Raw genomic sequence first — 18404 nt, 5'->3', positions numbered from 1 at the left:
GGAAATGCTTGAGAAAACCTGGATCCCAGACCTGGCTCTGTCTCTGAATGAAGCTCAGAGAGTGCAAGTGGGGTCCACCCTCACCCGGCTAACTCTGCAACCAGTGAAACTGGCCAGAATTGTACTATAATTTCTAAGTTCCTTCCAAATTCTAGCATTCTGTGTCTGAGTGTCCCAGGGACCCCTGAATGTTCCTACATGTCCACTTGCTTTTTCTAATTCCCTTTCTGTATCCCTTCTCCTGTAGTGGCTTCTTGGAGGGCTTGGTCTCACAAAGTTAGAAAGCCACTGATGAGCAGATAAAGTGAACCTTACCTGCAGAATCTTACTCAGTTTTATTTATGGCAACTCTTAGTTTTGATATCAAGTAGAGATAGAAAGATCTAGAACATAGGATCTTTGATATTTAAGAATGTCAGACCTAAAGGACATCCTAGAGTGAAATGTCACACAATGGGAAGAAATTATGTTCCTGGAGGTGAAATAACTGGAAGAAAAGTGACGAAGTCTGTCTTTATAGATGTGCTCATTGCACGCTAGTGCAAAGGTTCTGGTCCTCAAGGGAAGAGAGATGCACGTGGAAGCGTAGATGGACAAGGAGGAAACAAAGAAGGAATACAGGTGGTCAGTTACTTTGTAAGTTTGTATTGTTTTTCAGGACCCTTGGCCTTCGCCTTAAGAGGCGAACCTCCATTTGGCCTATGCCATCTCCAAGAAGTGAATGGAATCCTGGACCCGTGGCTAAGACTGCTTGGCCACTGCTGTCTGGAAGGTTAATGGGAGTGGAGTGCATTACCATGCCATACACCTTATCAAAATGAAAATAAAAATAGGAAGAAAAAGAACAAAAAGAGAAGGAGAAAAGTTCTATCAAAACAAGCCAGGCTTCTATCAACACTTCAGAAACTTAATCTCTTTGTTTCATCTTTAAAATAAACACTTTGATACCCCTTGGTACCTTTCTCGCTAATTCTTCAATACTGTTAGTCCCTCTTGAATAGAGCTGAGGTCTTAGTACTGGATTTGTTTGAAATACTCCTTTCCGCTCACAGTGAACCCTTTTCTTGGAGTCTGATTTCTTAGAAACTTGTCTATTTCCCTGAAACTTTTGACCATACTTCCACAAAAAATAATCTCTCAGAAATTTTTGGAATATTTGAAATTTTCAAATATTTGGCAGTGGTACCAGAAGGAGGCCAGTGATGGGCAAAGCTGGAGAGGCATGACTCAACTTTCTCAGAACACTTGGTTTTCAACTGAACAGTCCAGGAAGGTAGAAAAAGAAGTGCTAGCATCCTGCATTCTCCCACCATTTTCTCTGTTCTTTTTTTTTTCTTTGCCCATCTCTACTCATTTCATTTCCTTCTTAAATAAGAATATGGCACTAATACTAACTGCCGAGTTGGCATTATTGAGATGTCATAGGATATCTAGTATTTCTGGTTCCTTGGGGGTTAGTTAACTGTCTCCGAGGTGCTAGCAGGCTGTATTCAAGTCCTTCTCCCACTCACTCGGGCTGTGACTCCTGGGCCAGAAATTCCTACTCTCACTTTCTCACTCACAGGTTAGGGCAGGCAATGATGCCAGTGAGTCGAATTGGAGGGAAGTGTTGAGGGATTGGAGACTACTGGGAGAGCATCTGGGAGACAGATGAAAGGGCCAGTGATGACCCTTTTAGGAATGTGTAACTTTCCATGCAGCTGCTTGGGCTGGAAGAGCTAGAAAGAATTCCTGTGAGTAAGCTGGTTCTGAGAATTCTCACAAGCCCAATGGGTGTGCAGCTGCTGCAGCTCAGGAAAAGCAGAGATGGAGGGTGGGTAGCAGCATGCAAGACTCAGGGCTGCTGCTAGGTGGCTGGATCCCTTTCATAAGGATGGGACAGAGGGGATGGGATTTGTTGACCGTAAAGGTAGACCATAGGGGAGACTCCCCTGGGATGAATTTAGTTGGGGGTTTTAACCAGAAAACCAGTCATAAAATCGTTGAGTTAAGTTGGAGACTGAAAAATATAATTAGAATTCAAACCTGGTTTTAGAGGCTATGACCAAAACAACCCACAGGTCAAAATGGAGGGGTAAGGCAGAAGCATGAAGTAGAGACCCCTATGTGAAGGAGGTGAACACGTGCGTCGCCTGCCATGTACCTGCCTCCATTTGTCCACACTGGACCTGAGCAGCTCTCTCTGCTCAGACTCCCTGGAAAAAGTAAGGGAGACTTTGAATGAGTCAGGACATGTGGCCAACCTATGTTTCCGGAGAATTTGACTTTAGAGGTTTCTGGCAGGAGTATTCAAAGTACAGGCAGGACTTTAATCTATTTTGTGGGTCATCTTCAGATGACTAAATTTTTCCTGTTTCCAGCTAGAAGCATCAAAGTTGCAACTCAAGGGTTGTACCGTGGAACGCCTGAGCTCCCCAGTGCATGGTCCTGCAGCTCCCCAGCTCTGAGTCCCGGCTCTGGAGATCGCCTTATGGTGTAGCGGCGGTAGGGAGCTGGTAAGTGTTCAAAGAAATGTCAAATTACCCAAGAGATGGCAAATAAAAGGATGTGATCCCACAATGCACGCCAGAGAAGAAGCTAGTTTCTGAAGGCATAATCCAGTGGCATGAATTCTGACATCTTCCAAGTGTTTTATACCAGGGGTATAACTGAAAAAAAGAATCATTTCTGAATCTCCTTGGCTGCTGGGGGAAGATCATTGGATATTCTGCCTGGTTGTTGCATCTTTTTTAGGGGGCTCTGGGTGCTTTCACTCAGCACAATTATTTTGAGATTCATTTCTATTGTGGCTTGTATCAATAGTCAATTCCTTTTTTTAGTACCATTATATGTACAAGATATGCCTCACCTTGTTTAACCATTCACCTGTTGAAGGACGTCTGGGTCACTTCCAGTTCGGGGCAATTGTAAGTCAAGCTGCTATAAACATCCATGTACAGGTTTTTTTGTGTGTGAAGATAGTTGTTATTTCACCTAGGAGTGGTTTTACTGGGTCTTATGGTAGGTGTATGTTTAACTTTTTAAGACACTGTTAAACTGTTCTCCATAGTGGCCATGCTAGTTTGCATTCCCCCCAGCAGTGAATGAGACTTACAGTTGCTCCCTGTCCTTGCCAACAACTTGGCATGAGTCAGTGTATTAAATGTTAGGAATTCCAATAAATACACAGTGGTATCTCATTGTAGTTTAATTTGCATTTTCCTAAAACTGACGATGTTAAGCATCTTTTCCTGTGCTTAGTTGCCAACCATGCTTTCTTTAGTGAGTGTCTGTTTAAATCTTTTGCCCACTTTTAGTGGATTTTTTGCTTTCTTATTAATTGAATTTTGAGAGTTCTTTATAAATTCTGGATACAATTTCCTTTTAAGATATGTTCTTTGCAAATGTTTCCTCCCAGGCTATGTTTTATCTTTTCATCCTCTTAACAGTGATGTTTGAAGAGCAGAGTTTGAAATTTTGATGAAGTTCGATGTATGAAATTTTCCTTTTAGGGATTATGCTTTAGGTGTACTACCAAAGAAATCTTTGGTTAATCCAAGTTCTCAAAGGTTTTCTCCTACGTTGTCTTTTAGAAGTTTTATAGAATACATTCTAGATTCTGTGATCCATTTTGACTTAATTTTTGTAAATGGTGTGAGATGTGGATTGAAAATCCTCCTTTGGCATATGGATACCCAAATGTTACAGCACCATTGTTTTGAAACCTACTCTTTCTATGCTAAATTATGCTTGCACCTTGCTAAAAATACCAGTTGTCTATACTAGCGTGGCTCTATTTCTAGACTCTTCCTTCTGTTCCATTGATTTGTTTGTTGATACTGATGCCAATATCACACTATCTTGATTACTGTTGCTTTTAGAGTAAGTCTTAAAGTCAAGCAGTGTTCAATATCCATGTCTGTTTTTCTTTTTTAAGCTTGCTTTGATTGTTCTAGGTTTTTTGAATTTTCATATGATTTTTAGAATCAGCTTGTCAATTTTTAAAAAAACGTCTGCTGAAATCTGGATGAGGATTGCACTGAGTCTATAGATCGATCTGGGGGAATTGACCTCTTAACAATATGAGTGTTCTGATCCATGAACATGACATAGGTCGCCATTTCTTTAGGTCTTGTTCAATTTCTCTCAGTAATGTTTCGAAGTTTGCAGGGCATAGGTCTTTCATATCTTTTGTCAGAATTACCCATAAGAATTTCATGTTTTTGTTGTTATTATAAATAATATTGATATTAATATCCATCTCCAACTGTTCATTGCTAAGATATAGAAATCTAATTGATTTTTTGGTAGATTCCTTCTGATTTTCTGCCTAGACTATCATGTAGTCTGTAAACAAAGGAAGTGTTACTTCTTTTCCAGTGTGGATGGTTTTTATTTTTGGTTCTTGCCTGATTGTCCTGCCTAGAACCCGCAGCACGATGCTGAATAGAAATGGCGAGAGCAGACATCATTTTCTTACACCTTATCTTAGGGGAGAAGTTTATTCTTTCCCCATTCAGTATGATTGAGGTAGTTCCCTTGTATTCCCAGTTTGCTGAAAGTTTGTGTGTTTTTGGTCAGGAACGGATATTGGATTTTGTCAAATGCTTTATTGTATCTATTAGGATGATCATTCTTTTTAGTTTGCTAACATTGTGAATCACGTTGATTTATTGTCAGATGTTCATATAACATTGAATTCCGGGGATACCCCCTACTTGGGCATGTGTCATGTTCTTTATACGTATTGTTGGACTTGATTTACTAAAGTGCTGTCTGGAAGTTTTGCATCCATGTTCACGATGGCTGTTAGTCTGTAGTTTTCTTTCCTATAATGTCTTTGTATGATTTTTTTTATCAGAGTAACACTGGCCTCATAGAAAGAGTCGGAAAATATTCTCTCTTTTCTAAGTTTCTGGGATTATTTACATAGAATTGTTATTATTTCTTCCTAAAATGTAATTCTCCAATGAAGGCATTTAAACTTGGAGATTTTGGGGGGAGATTTTTTTTTCCCCTGAGGAAGATTCACCCTGAGTTAACATCTGCTGCCAATCTTCCTCTTTTTTGCTGAGGAAGATTTGCCCTAAGGTAACATCTCTTGCTAATCTTCCTCTTTTTGTATGTGAGCCACTGCAACAGCATGGCCACTGACAGACGAGTGGTGTAGGTCCGTGCGTGGGAGCTGAAACAGGGCCTCTGAAGTGGAGCGCACCAAACTTAACCACTAAGCCACCAGGGCTGGTCCTGGGGGGAAGATTTTTAACTACAAATTCACTTTCTGTATTAGATATCGAGCTATTCATGTCAATGTGGTCTATTTCTTCCTGAGTGAGCCTTGGTAGAGTGTGTCTTTCAAGAAATTTATCCATGTCATTTAGGTTGTCAAATTATCACATCAAGTTGTACATAATATTGCCCCATTATCTTTTTCCTATTTGTAGACTCCGTAGTGATGCCATCTCTCCTTCCTGATATTGGTGATTCGTGTCCTCTCTCTCTCTTTGACCTTTCCTGATCAGTCTGCTTAGACGCTGATTAATTTTATCGATGTTTTTAAAGAACTACCTATTATTTCATTAGTTTATTATTTTTCCGTTATTTTACTTTTTTCTATTTCATTGATTTCTGCTTTGATCTTTATAATTTCCTTTCTTTTATTTCCTTTGGGTTTAATTTGCTCTTCTTTTGCCATTTTCTTAAGGTAAAGACTGAAGTAACTGACTCGAGATTTTATTTTAGTTTTCTAATATAGGCATTTGGTGCTATATGCTACTTTTGTGACATACCACAAATTTTGGTTTTCATCCAGTTCAAAATACTTTCTAATTTTGAGTTCCTCTTTGATAATCTGAAAATTATCAAAATGTGGTCATTTGATAATTATTACAATGTAAACAAACAGAGCAATGGGATAGAAAAAAATACTGGCTCGTCTTTGCTTTAGATGAGGTCAAAGAGAAGACCTCTTGGAGGAGATGACATTCCACCGAGACCAGAAGGGTGAGAAAGAAGCTGGGTAAAGACCTGAAACAAGGGTATTCTAGGCCTCAGGACGGCAAGTGCAAAGGCCCCGGAAGAGCAAAGAGGAGGACAGCATCTGAGAAGAGGCAAGAGGTGAAAGAAAATTTGTCCTAAGTTCTATCATTGAAGCCTGCTGCTTCCACGTGCTAAAGTACAGGAACAAGTAAGAACCATGAGGGCAGAGGACCTCCCTGCTTGGCCTAACTTCTGCTCTCCTCAGAGTCAAGGTAACGGGTGCGATGACCCCTGGAGAAGGCTTCCCATCCTGGAATTCTATCCCTATTAAGTTGTTGAGATGCCGTTCCATCCTGAGAATGTGGTGCTCTACATCCTTAGTAAATTAAATTCTTTGTCCTTGAATGTTTGCTATGAGTGATCACTAGATTATTATTCTTTCTTTCTTTCAAATATTTTTTTAATACTCTAAAGAACTTTCCAGATTGACCTCAAATAGCTGATGCATATCAAATCTATTTCTTTGCCTCTTCCTCTGCTCTAGCCTCCCTGAATGGGGCTCTTTGATTCTCGGTGACAAGACTGAAATGATAAATCATGGACACAATCTGGTGCCATCCATTTTCAACTTTATTCTTTTTCACCGCAAACTATCTGTGATGGAAAATGTTCTTCAGTCAGCCACAGCTGGCTCCGGGACCACAGTGAGTTAGCAAACATCTGTGGAAGACAGGCTGAAGACGTGCCTCCCTTCCATTGTTGTCTCCAAGCTGGCTCACTGAGGAATTGCTCTCTCTATCTCTGGAAATCTCTTCTTGTACTTTTTCCCCTTCATGGTTCCCCTGAGCTTTCATCGGCTCTTCCAATTCTGTCCCCAAGTGAATGATTCACGGCTTGTATATTTATCTCATGTCAGTCTTGGGAAGTCTAGAGAACATGCTATCTTTTCCCTAATGGGGAGGACGACCCTGCTCTTGGGCTCTATGTCCCAGATGCCATAGACCATCATTCACCTTCCAGTAGGTCAGAGAGAATTCAGCTTCCATAGGCAGAGGCATTATTTTCTGCCCACCCCTCAGGACCAACCAAGAAGACTGGAGCATGGGATCAATCAGAGATATCTCACCATGAATTCAGTCCCCAGGATAGAAGCATTTCAAGATGGAAAATGAAGACTTCTGTCCTGCTTGGGATGTCTCTCTCCTTAAGTGCAAAGTGGTATGGTTCTCTCCTAGTCTTTAACCATTCTGAGGAAAATTCTTTCTAAAGTTTCCTTTTCTGGCTATGTTTCTGTTTCCTCTCTTCCTCCTGGTCGGGAAATTCTTCCTGGTGGCTGAGAGAAGGAATAATTTTACTGCTCTCCCCACATTTGCTCTTTGGTTGGTAGAGAAGGAATATAATGCTTCCATCTTGTCCCTCTAACTGCTTATTTGCTCCTCCCCAAAGGTGGGAGGAGTAGCTAAGCTGACTCGCGAGGGCCTGACCCTCACTGAGCCACATTTAACAGTGAGCAGAGTGACAGCGTTAAATGCCACACAGTCTACACATGGTACTGGGTCTGTGTTCTCTCAGGGGAACCGCAGGCCCACAGTCTCAAGTCTTCTCCTTGTGGTAAATTCCCCGGAGCAAAGTCTCCCAGTATGGAGGGGGAAGGGGGGATAACCATCCTTTCTCTGTCTTCTAGCTGTGCTGGGCTGTGGAGACAGGCCTGTGATCCTTGCAACTAGGCAGGCAAATTCAGATCCGACTCACAGATCAGCTGTCCAAACAGGTGGGTCCTAAATCCGTGCTTTGGGTGGGTGGAATAGGAAGCCCTGTTAAGCTTAAGGTCTAAGTCCTATTCTCCAGCAGTTTTCTACAAATCCTACTTTTCCGGAGTGATTTAGTACATCCTTCTTCACCAATAAACAGTCTGGTCCTTTGATCCCCATTTGGGTCTCATGAACCTTGGAGCTTTTCTCTCAATGGGGCAGAGCTTAGAGGAAGAGAATGTAGTCCTGCTTCCAGCCTCCGTCTAAATTTTTTATGCTAAATGTAGCCTTTTTAACCGAAAGTGATTTTTGAAGTTATACCAATTGATTGTCTCCCAGAGCTCCAAAGATTCTTGTTGTGTGTGTGTGTCTTGCTGCCCTTAGTATTCATGTCTGAAAAACTCAGAAGCATCAAGTCCATGCATCCAAAGAAATGGAGACCCAGAAAGGTCAACTGCCTTGTCTGGAGTTATAGACGCATTGTCCAGCCCTTTCTCTTCACATCTTTCTTTTGGTATTTGAGTTGGCACAACATATATTGACTTCATGTCTCATTAATGCTGGAAAATGAAGGTGCTGTAATAAAGAGATCAAAATTGCCTCAATTCCTTCTGCATGCCTATAGACTACCCTCTTGACTCTACCCAGAGTTCTGTACCTCAAATCTTAGATGATAGTCCCAGGGGCAAAACAAGTCCTTTAGGCCCTGCTGAGAATGGATTACGCCATCAGCTACATCGTCAGCTGGTGTTGATGATCCAGTTTCTTCTCTCTGTGATTGTCTGCGGCTATCACCATTGATGTCCTCTGCAGATGGAATGGTGATTCCACTTCCCTTGGAAGTGCTTAATCTCCTGCCACACTCTGTGACAAAGAGAATTTCATGTCTTGTGATCAAATAACTGTAACTTTGCAAGAGCAAAATGTGTTGGAACAGGGATACTCAGGGTCCTTGTGTGGCTTGGGACATTGCCAGGGCAGCTATGGGGTCTGAGTGAGTGTTTTTATTTTATTCCTGCTTTATTGCCCTACTTAATTCTCCCATTTCAAAACGTCGTGGAGTAGGCTGGTGTCATTTGTTTTCATAAATTAACGTCGATCACAATTTATGGCCAGATGGGCCCTGAAAAACAAGAGGCTTGTGTGTCTTTTGGAAGGTCTAGAGAAAAGCAGTGGGCATGCTTGGGGTGAACTTTTGCACCTCAATGCTTCGTTCTGCAGGGAGAGTAAATACTTTTGAAAAATCCTGTTTTATAACAGCTGGGCACAAAGGACTCCTTATTAGGATTATTTTTTGCCACTGCTTCTAATTCCTGTAGCAACTAGAAAAAAATGTAAATATTGTAATTCTTCTTACTGGGAAGCTGTGTGTGTGTCGGGGAACAACTTCACTCTGCTTGGAAATCAGAAGTCTGGAGTCTGAATCCCACAGATATTTCCACAGCCAGCTAATGTGGGGTTGGGGGTACAGTGCATAGTGGATCATAGCACATAAAAGCTCTGACTCAATATGTATATCTCTTTTTGCTACTCCTTCATGGGTCATTGAGAAGAGCTGGGTAAGGGAAAGGCCCAGAGAAAAGAAAAAAAAAAAACACTAGAGAATTTGATGAGTCGAGATTCTAAGAAATAATGGCTTGTGGGAAGCTGGAATCCAAGGTTGGCTTGGCAACAGCCAAGGAGGAGGCTGCTTGGTCACTGTAAGCATTCAGAGACCACGTGCAGCTGGATGGGGCTTCCTCCCACAGGGCACATGCCTCGGGGTATGTAAGGGACAGGACTAGAAGACCCTTTTTCTTAGCCCTGTTGGTATATACCCATGTGACACGTCACATAGATTCTCAGTTAATTTCCTTTCCAGCTAAAACACAGTATCCAGACAAAATGAGCTCCTGGATCCCTTCCATCTCTAACCTCCTTTTGATGATAATCTTTGTTTGATGAAATTATATTAAGATCAGAGTACTGTTTTATTCTCCTACCCAAGCAACTGGCTTTGAAATCCTTCTTAATAGATATAATATCTAAAGACCTCTATTTATCCAATGTTCTTGCCATATTTCATAGACCCTGACAATTTGAAAAATCATTTTCATATATAACAACTTTGTGAGGTAGATAATACAGGAACTATAATTTGCCCCAGACCTTATAACCAGACTGAGATTTGAACTCAGATTCTTGGGGAGATGACAACTCTATCGTGCAACGGAATCATCCAAGTATTGTTTTGAGCATGTTCTTGATGCAAAATACTTGGTTGAACACAGAAAAAATGCATTGTTGGATGGGACAAGTGCAATCCACATCTTCAGGTTGCTCATATCTTGTAGGGCAAAACAACACTTGATAATAAAAGGTAGTGTGTATGATGCAAGGGGGTGGGGCATCCAGTGGGAGAGTTTATGCCCAAGTAGAGGTCAGTAAAGATCTTCCTGGAGAAGTGATATTTAATCCTTTTCAAGAATGGAGTTGCTTTAGTCAGGCTAAAAAAGGGAGTTAGGGAAGAGCGTTCCTGGCAGCAGGAATAACATGTCCTTTGGATGAAGACAAGATTTCCCTAATACCATGTATATGAGTTGGAGGAAGGAATGTAAAGAGAAGGAAAGCGGGGCCCAAGAGAACCAGCGGGCAACTAGCAGATTATTTTTCACTGCGATTACATATAAAATACCCTTTGAGACTAATGTCCTACCTGAATAATTGTAACTACCTCACATCAAAATTGATGAATTTGGGTTAATTTAGTAAAATATCAAATCAATGTGTATACTGGGCAGTCCATGAAACTCTGAATGCCTGCTCTAGCCATAGCCCCCTTCGATAAAAAGAGTCCGCGACAGATATTCCCTTTCCTAGAGGTCAACAAGGTTGACACCATGTGACCTTCAGCACCCTGGAGACATCCACTTGGGCCAGAGATAGATGTCTGAGCCAATGGCAATCATAAGAGGTGGTCCAGGAAAAGAACTCTACTCCACAGAAACGCGCCAGACTGGATTATAACCGAGGGACCTAGTCAGTGTATTCGAAGGTAAAACAGAAAGACAAGGAGGACAAGAAACACTATCGCTTCCAAAAGCAGCAGAAGTCATCACTAAGAAGAAACCACATGGAGCGTGCAGGAGATTAGAGAAAAACTAAGGGCAGGGAGCTGCTGTGTAGGGGTGGGTGAGAAATGAAAGCAGAAGCAGCAACAGAAAGAAGCAGAATTGCGGAAAGAGGAGAATGACCGAGAAGCCACAAATCCACAGTTAGCAAGCTGCAGAATACCAATGGTTTGGAGTGGATTTACGCACTGCTGTTGGGAGTGTTGCCAGAAGCAGCCTTTCTGGAGCGCAATCGGACACAACTTAGTCAAATTAAAATGAACCCTAAATGCATTTCCCAAGAGTGCCTCACACAGGCTCACTGGGATTGCTTGAAGATGTTCATTACGGTATTGTTGGTGGTGACAGGATGCTGGTGGCCATCTGTAAATCTATCAGTGGAGATTAGACAGATAACATATGGCGGGTGTATGTCATGGAGGACCCAGCAACAGTGAGAATGAACAGCCTGGATGAACATTTCGTCACGGGGATGAACTTAGACACAGTCATGGGTGAAAAAAGTAAGGAAGATAGATAACACAGTAGCACATTTTAAAATTAAAATTACACGCATTAAAAAAGTACATATTTTACAAGAACACATACAAACTAAAAGATACACAATAAACACGAACGAGAGTGGTTGCCTAGGGGATGGGGAAGAGAAGAATAGGATGAAGAAATGGGGATAAAAGTAAATAAATGAGAAAAAATACGAGACTAGGCCATAGCCTGAGGAGTACAAGTCATTCAATGCTCTGGAACCGCCAAAAAGACGGAAAGAAGAAAAGAAATAAAAGGAACAGGGTGTAAAGAGTTCTTACTCTGAGGACAAGCAGACAAACACTGTCTGGTCAGATGACAAGCAATAGCCTGAAAGGTGAATAAGGATCTTCCAGATCTCTGAGTCCTGGTAGTGCAGCAGTGGAGTTTTCTGGACTTCTTTTATGCTGCATACCTTTATAATAAACCCCAGTTCCCTGGGTCACCTGACAAGTTTCCATTCATTGAAACCTTAAAGTCCCCAGCTAAAGGTTGTAAATAGGGTATAAATGACAAACCAAGCTACTTTTGTAGGAAAATTATTATGGACCAGGCTCTATTCTAGGTATTTTTAATATGTAAAATATCATTTAATGCTAGCAACAACTGCATGTGGAGGTACAGTAATTATCTTCATTATACAAATGAGGAAACAGAAGCACAGAGAAGCTAAGTCATGTACCCAAGGTCACACAGCCAGCAGGTAGTAAGATGGAATTCAAACCCAGGCAGTTTAGTTCCAGAGCCTGTGCTGGTAACCACAAGGTTGTAGTAAAAGATGCCTCGGACGAAGTTTCACTCAATATCAGGCTTGACCAAATTCTCAAAGATCTTAGATATTTTTCCTTGATAACCCAGATAGAGACAGTTAATGACCCCGAGACTGATGGTGAAGTACTCAGATTTGGAGAAAGCGAATGTTACCCCTGTGGCATGCCACAGTCATTTCCAAAACCACGATCTGCCTGTTCCATTATTGAGATTTAACCCCAAGGGCACTGGATTTGGAGTCAACGGTTCTTCCTCTTCCAGGTCACGTGACCTTGGCTGAGTCATCAAGCTTTCTTAGTCTGGGTTTCCTCATTTGAAAAGCTGGAGCTAATAACAGCTCTCATATCTGTTGTCGTGGGGATCCAATGAGGTGATATATAGTAAAGAATTGGCCCAGTCTGTGTTTGATGACTGGGACGCACCGTTTGAGGTGGTCCCCCAGGCTCGTCTCCTCCCTCACTGCCGTCTGTTGCATCTCCACACCAGCCGGAAGAGCCTTGGCATCTTGTTGCATGAGCTTCCACTTGGGTGCAAGGGTGCGATCACCACCACATCCACGGTGCTGCTCTTCCCGGTAATGACCGTCCATGGTGACTGAGTTTGGCCTGAGTGTTGTCTGTTTCCTTATCCCACATGGGATAACTTGGCCTTTCTGGGTCTGTTTTCAGTTGTCTTGGCAACTGGAGCACCACAGGACTGTCTTTTCCCACCCTTACTCAGTTCCGCCATCTTCCTGCTTGTTGAAAATTGTGCCCATCCCAAACAACAACATTTCTTGACCAGGCCTTCCCTGAGTCTCCTCCCCACACAGGAATCTGATTTGTCCTTCCGTGGAAGTCCTCTAAAACTAAGTTTGTCTCTTCTTATGAAGAACCCAAATATGACTTTTGTTCTAATGAGGAATGTGCTTGTCCTTCCAGTGCCTCGGTCAGAGGAGGAGGTCTTAAGTGGGTCCCTGCATGTTTACTTTTGTGTCCTCCCCAGCCTTCAGCCTCTGTCTGCCATACAGAGGACACATAAATGATGCCCAGTGAACCAAAGGGCAGAGGTGTGCTCCTTCTCGGCTGGCAAGACCACTCAGACCCTCCAGGCTGCCCACCCAATCTGCAGGTCACCCAGACTGTATGAAGTGGGGGCCTTTGAGGAGTTGTAGGTCCTATTGGTATAAAGAAAGCCCCAGGGACCCCCAGCAGCATCTGACATCAGCTTTCAAGCTCTCCCTTGCTTTTCCTAGGACGGTCTCGAACTTAGCACTGTTTTACTTTGCTGGTTCTGAGGCATGTAGCTTTCATTTTACTACTATTCATTGTTTATGGATCCATTCAGGAGACACTTATGAAGTGCTTACTTGTATCTGACTGAGTGTTTGGGACTAAGAAGACTAAAACATGACTTTTGCCTGTGAGAGGCCATGGTCTGATGGGAAGCATACATGGGGGCAAGAAAATTAAAACCCAACGGTCAAAAGAAATGCGACAATAGAGACATGAGGAAATGCGAGGACGTGGAGCATAGGAGAGTCAGACCTCCTTAATTCTAACCCAGGTTCCAATGCTTATCAGCTTGCAGGAACTTAGTCTCCAGGTCTCAGTTTCCCCATCTGGAACATCATTTACCTTTTAGGCTTGTTGTAAGGATTAAATGAGATAATGCGTGAAAAGCTCTTGGCACAGTGCATGACCCATGGGAAGCACTAAATAAATGATAGCTGCAGCCATTGTTCTCTGTGATTCAGTTCTTCTCATCCGTAAAATGAAGGTGGTAATTGCACTGACTTCATAAGATTACCATGAGAATCAAACTATGTAATGCACAGAAGGTGCTTGGCACAGTGCCTGGCAGAGTAAGCACTCAATAATTGTTAGCTATGATTCTTATTCTGTATAATGTAAAAAAGAAGGAAATCTAGAATTCTTCCCCGGCATAATGTGCTAATGTCTACAGTTTACTTTGAAGTGCATCAAAAAATAAGATGGATTAGGTAGATGAATAAAGGTGTGGAGAGAAGGATAGATGTGATGGAACGAATATAGCAAAATCTTAACTGTAGAATCTAGATAGTGGATATATATCCTGTACTATTCTTTCAACTTTTCTGTATGCTTGAAATTTTTGTAATAAAGTATTGGGAGAAGCAAGGGAGCGACTATTTGGATGATCTTCGAAGCAGAATTTGAGCAGGGAAATGGCGTGGAAGGAACTCAAGACCTGGAATGACCTGCTCTTTGATGCCCTTCTCTGCTTTTTAATAGAACAGCAAGTGCCAAGGATCAGAAACAAGAGGGAGAACGTATGCTTTGCAGATCAGTGAGTACCTCCGAGCTGAAATGAGGGTGCTTGAAAGAGGGACAGAAGTTTAGCAGCTAAGAGCACAGACTCCCCAGATTCAAATCCCACCGCTGGACTCACTAGTTTTGTAACCTGGGAGAAGTTGCTTAAATTCCTTGCGTTTTGATTCTTTATCCATAAAAATGGAGATAATATTATCTACCTTGTCAGATTGCTTCCGATATTGGATGAATCAATATCATCTCCTTCCGCTTCTTCTCCTTCTTAGAAAAGGGTACCCTCTCAGAACTCTTCAAGGCTTGGAGTCTTCGTGGCTCCACCTCACCCCTTGATGAATGAGAGGCTCCTGGAGAGACTCAGAGGAGGAAGGGAAAGGTGGGAGGAAGGGTCATAGTGGGTGAAGTTAGGGGAAGAACTGAATGGGAGTCTGGGGTCCAAAAAAGAAAGAGGATACAGAGGCACCAGGCGGATGAAGAAGAAAGGCCTGGGCTGATTGCTTGCTCTGTGTCATGCACGTGGCTTCTAATGACAGATTTGAAATGTTGGCGAAATTATAATCCGATTGTAGCTCCTTCGGAGGCTGGTTCATCAACCTGGGCAATGCGTGTGGCTGGCAGGTAGCCAGCATCGTCCCCTGACTCCCGCCTGCACATGACTCAGCACAAATCAGACACTTTAATAGCTTCTGATCCCAAGTTTGAACTTGCCCCAAATTAAAACCTCCCTCCCCCTCTCCACCCCTCTCCCACCTTCACCACCCACTCCCCGTTTTCAATTTTTCAGCTAGTAAATTCTGAGTTGAACTTGGAGCCAGAGTTTCATTTAGTTTTGGCAAAGGATCAACTTCTTCCAAGAAAAGAAAAAGAAAAAAAAGAGGAGGGGTGGAGGGGAAGGTTAAAAAAAGCCCAGCTAAACAAAGAGGGCTCATGGAAACAGCCCCACAACATTAAGTAACCCCGTGCAGAGAGAGCCGTGCTCTTTGATGCATTAAGTGAGAGTGAACTTGAAACGGAGTTTGAAATGCTCTGAGTGTGCAGCTGGGGTTGCCAACCAAGCACAGTTGGGCTCTGGGTCTGGAGGGGTCATGAGGTCACTGGTCATTAGCTGCTGACTTCAGAAGTGGAGAGAGGGTTTTGGAGGTGACCATGGCACCCACACTCCTTTTCATTCTGGATTGTGTGGCCAATGGCTATGTGACATCTCTGTGCTTGTGGATGGTCTGCCCTGATGGATCTGTCAACCCCCTAAAGTGCAAGAGACCACTAGCAGTGTACAGTAACCCGAGTTACAGAAAAAGATATACAAATAGTTCAACCCCACTCATCATGGAAACATGCAAACCAAACCATCAGACTAGAAAGAATTTGTTTGATAATAACCATCAGCTTGGGGAAAAAAAAAAACTTTTAAAGTTCAATAACATCTATTTGCCAGAAATGGTCTGAAAAAATGGCCACTCTCTTGCATTGTGGGTAGTAATGTAAACAGTATTACCTTTCTGGAAGGAAATTTGATAACATCTTTCTCCACCTCCCACCTCCCCGCCTTGGTTCATTCATTCCCCACCAACCTCCCAGAGGCTACCTACCATCCCTCATATGTTAAATGTGTATCATTTCCCAGGTAATCTTGCAAAATGTGAAATGTTTTTGTGTGGATGTATTTTTAATTTACAAAAATACATTATAATATCCATCTTACTTTTTTTACTTAGTGCTGTATTTGCAATGTTATTCTGGATACATTTAAACTGTTGCTTTTAACTGCTGCACAGAATCCATGGTGAGCTTCCACCATGCTTTACCTAACAATTCCCCAGTGATGGACTCCCGTCTCTCCTCCAACTTCTCATCTCTGCCAAAACAGAAAAAAAAAAAAAGCTGCAATGCGCATCCTTGTGTATATCCCCTAATGGAAATGTAGGAGAATTTCTCTGATATATCTACCTCTTCTCTATCTCTCTCTGTCTCTATCTCTGTCTCTATCTCTGTATCTCTGCTTCTACATCAGCTGTATCAAGGCAGAATTACTGGATCATAATATATGAGTGTATTTAATTTGATTAAATGGTGCAACGATTTGATAATATCAACTCAAATTAAAAATTACACATACTCTTTGACTTGGCACTGCTAACAAGGTACCTTATAGATATAATTCCATATGTTTTCCAAAATAGACATATAAGGATATTCATGGAAACATTGTTCATGTTAGCAAAACCCTGGAAAGTGCTGGAGTGCCATGAGAAATAGAGTTAGGTGGGTCTCTAACAAGGGTTACCCAGTAGAGAGGGAGAGAGCACAGTCTCTTTGGGGTGAATTCATGGGTTGAATCCTGGTTCCAGCCACCTACTGGCGGTGTACCTTGCACAGCTACTTACCTTTTATTTGCCTCTGTTTTCTCCGTGGTATAGTGGAGATGACAGCACATATTTGTATCAGTCAGGTTCCCAGCAGGAAACAACCTGCACACTCAAATTAACTAATTTGAAGAGAGTTTAATAAAAAACATTATTTTCAAAGGTGTGGAGAGGGTAAAGGCAGCCCTAAGGCACAGTGCAGGGCTGGCAAAAGTGGAGAACCATGGTGCCCCTCAGCCCTCAGTTAGTGAGAGAAGGGGCAGTCTCTGAAAGGCAGAAGGAGAGCTGTGTGGAGGGGGCCTCTGACAGGAGCTGTGGCCTGCGCTCCAAGGACGGAGCAACACAAGGTGACCATCGGGGGCACCAAATACCCAACCTCTCTCCTCACCCTCCCTCTTATCTCTTCTGATGCTGCTCAGTAGCTAAATCCAACTGGAAGCGAGAGGCAAGGAGAAGTTGATGCTTTTCTTATAGATCAACCTCTGTTGCATAGATCAGAGTGCAGAGTGGATTAGAGACGGGGGTGAGTGAATGGAAGATACCCAGCAAAATACTTCATGTGGTTTTGGGGAGAATTGATGAGTCAAGATATAGAAAATACTTAGAAGAGTGAGTGGCACATAATAAATACTTAATAAATGTGAGTTGTTATTATCATTATTTTATCAATATTAGTATTGATTCCCCATTAAGCCCATTGGGGTCAGAACCAGATGTGCTGCAGTGGGCTTAGGTCTCCACGATAGACACCAATGGGAAAGGCAGATGTGGCTTAGTGTAAGAAGTGTGAACTTCTTTGTATAAAAGAGATGTAAAAAATTGGTCAATGGCCTCTGTCTTTGTGGAGCGGGTCCGAAGATTACATGGGAGTTGGAGGAGCCCTTCACTTTTCATTTTCTACCCTTTGTTATAATGTTTGAATTTTTAACCATGCACATGTATTATTTTCATTTTCGCAAACATCAACAAGTGTTATCTGGGTGGTGCGTTCATGGCCCAGGGCTTTCTTCTTTATTATTCTCCGACTTGTTTGTGTGTGTGTGTGAGGGAGATTGGCCCTGAGCTACCATCTGTGCCCATCTTCCTCTATTTTATGTGGGTCACCGCCACAGCATGGCTTGACGAATGGTGCTAGGTCCACAGCTGGGATCCGAACCTGTGAAACCTGGGCCGCGAATGTGGAGTGCGTGAACTTAACCACTATGCCACCAGGCTGGCTCCCTATTCTCTGACATTTTAAAAATATTTGTTAATAAGTTTAAGAATAAAATATGTTACTGAGAAACACTGTGCTAGAATATTCAAAGTATCAAAATTGGCCTATAATAGTATTTTTGAGAATGTGAAGGCCTCTGGTGTGCTCACTATTTATTACTGAAGGGTCACCCTTCCCTCACATCCCCTCCTTTTCTTAGTTCTAGAATTTATGCCTGGCATGAATGACTTTCAGCGATCTTAAGCAATAAGGAAGGGCCCTCAATCCACAAAGCAAGCTCTTGCTGAGTGGGAAGATTATATATATATATATGTGAGATTATATATATATTATATATATATATGATTATATATGTATGTGTATATATGATTTACATAAGAAGATTTATGTATATATACATACATAGTTTCCTTGGGATTTTA

General features: G+C 42.2%; 1 long non-coding RNA gene across 12 annotated transcripts in view; it reads left to right on the top strand.

Annotated features, from left to right (window-relative positions):
• The window catches only part of LOC103554259 (uncharacterized), a 311616-nt gene that overhangs the window by 172455 nt on the left and 120757 nt on the right, over positions 1 to 18404 (top strand). For 11 of the 12 annotated variants that reach the window (XR_011539768.1, XR_011539769.1, XR_011539770.1 and 8 more), the window contains one exon: positions 2361 to 2495. This is a non-coding gene — a long non-coding RNA (uncharacterized lncRNA). Of the gene's footprint in view, positions 1 to 2360; positions 2496 to 5926; positions 7177 to 7642; positions 7730 to 18404 lie in introns of all 12 variants that reach the window. The other variant, XR_011539766.1, reaches the window with a different exon arrangement.

Source organism: Equus przewalskii, chromosome 5 (assembly GCF_037783145.1).
Source record: "Equus przewalskii isolate Varuska chromosome 5, EquPr2, whole genome shotgun sequence".
NCBI classification, from domain to species: Eukaryota; Metazoa; Chordata; class Mammalia; order Perissodactyla; family Equidae; genus Equus; species Equus przewalskii.
Note: the sequence above shows the minus strand (reverse complement) of the source record. Positions and strands in the feature narration are given on the sequence as shown.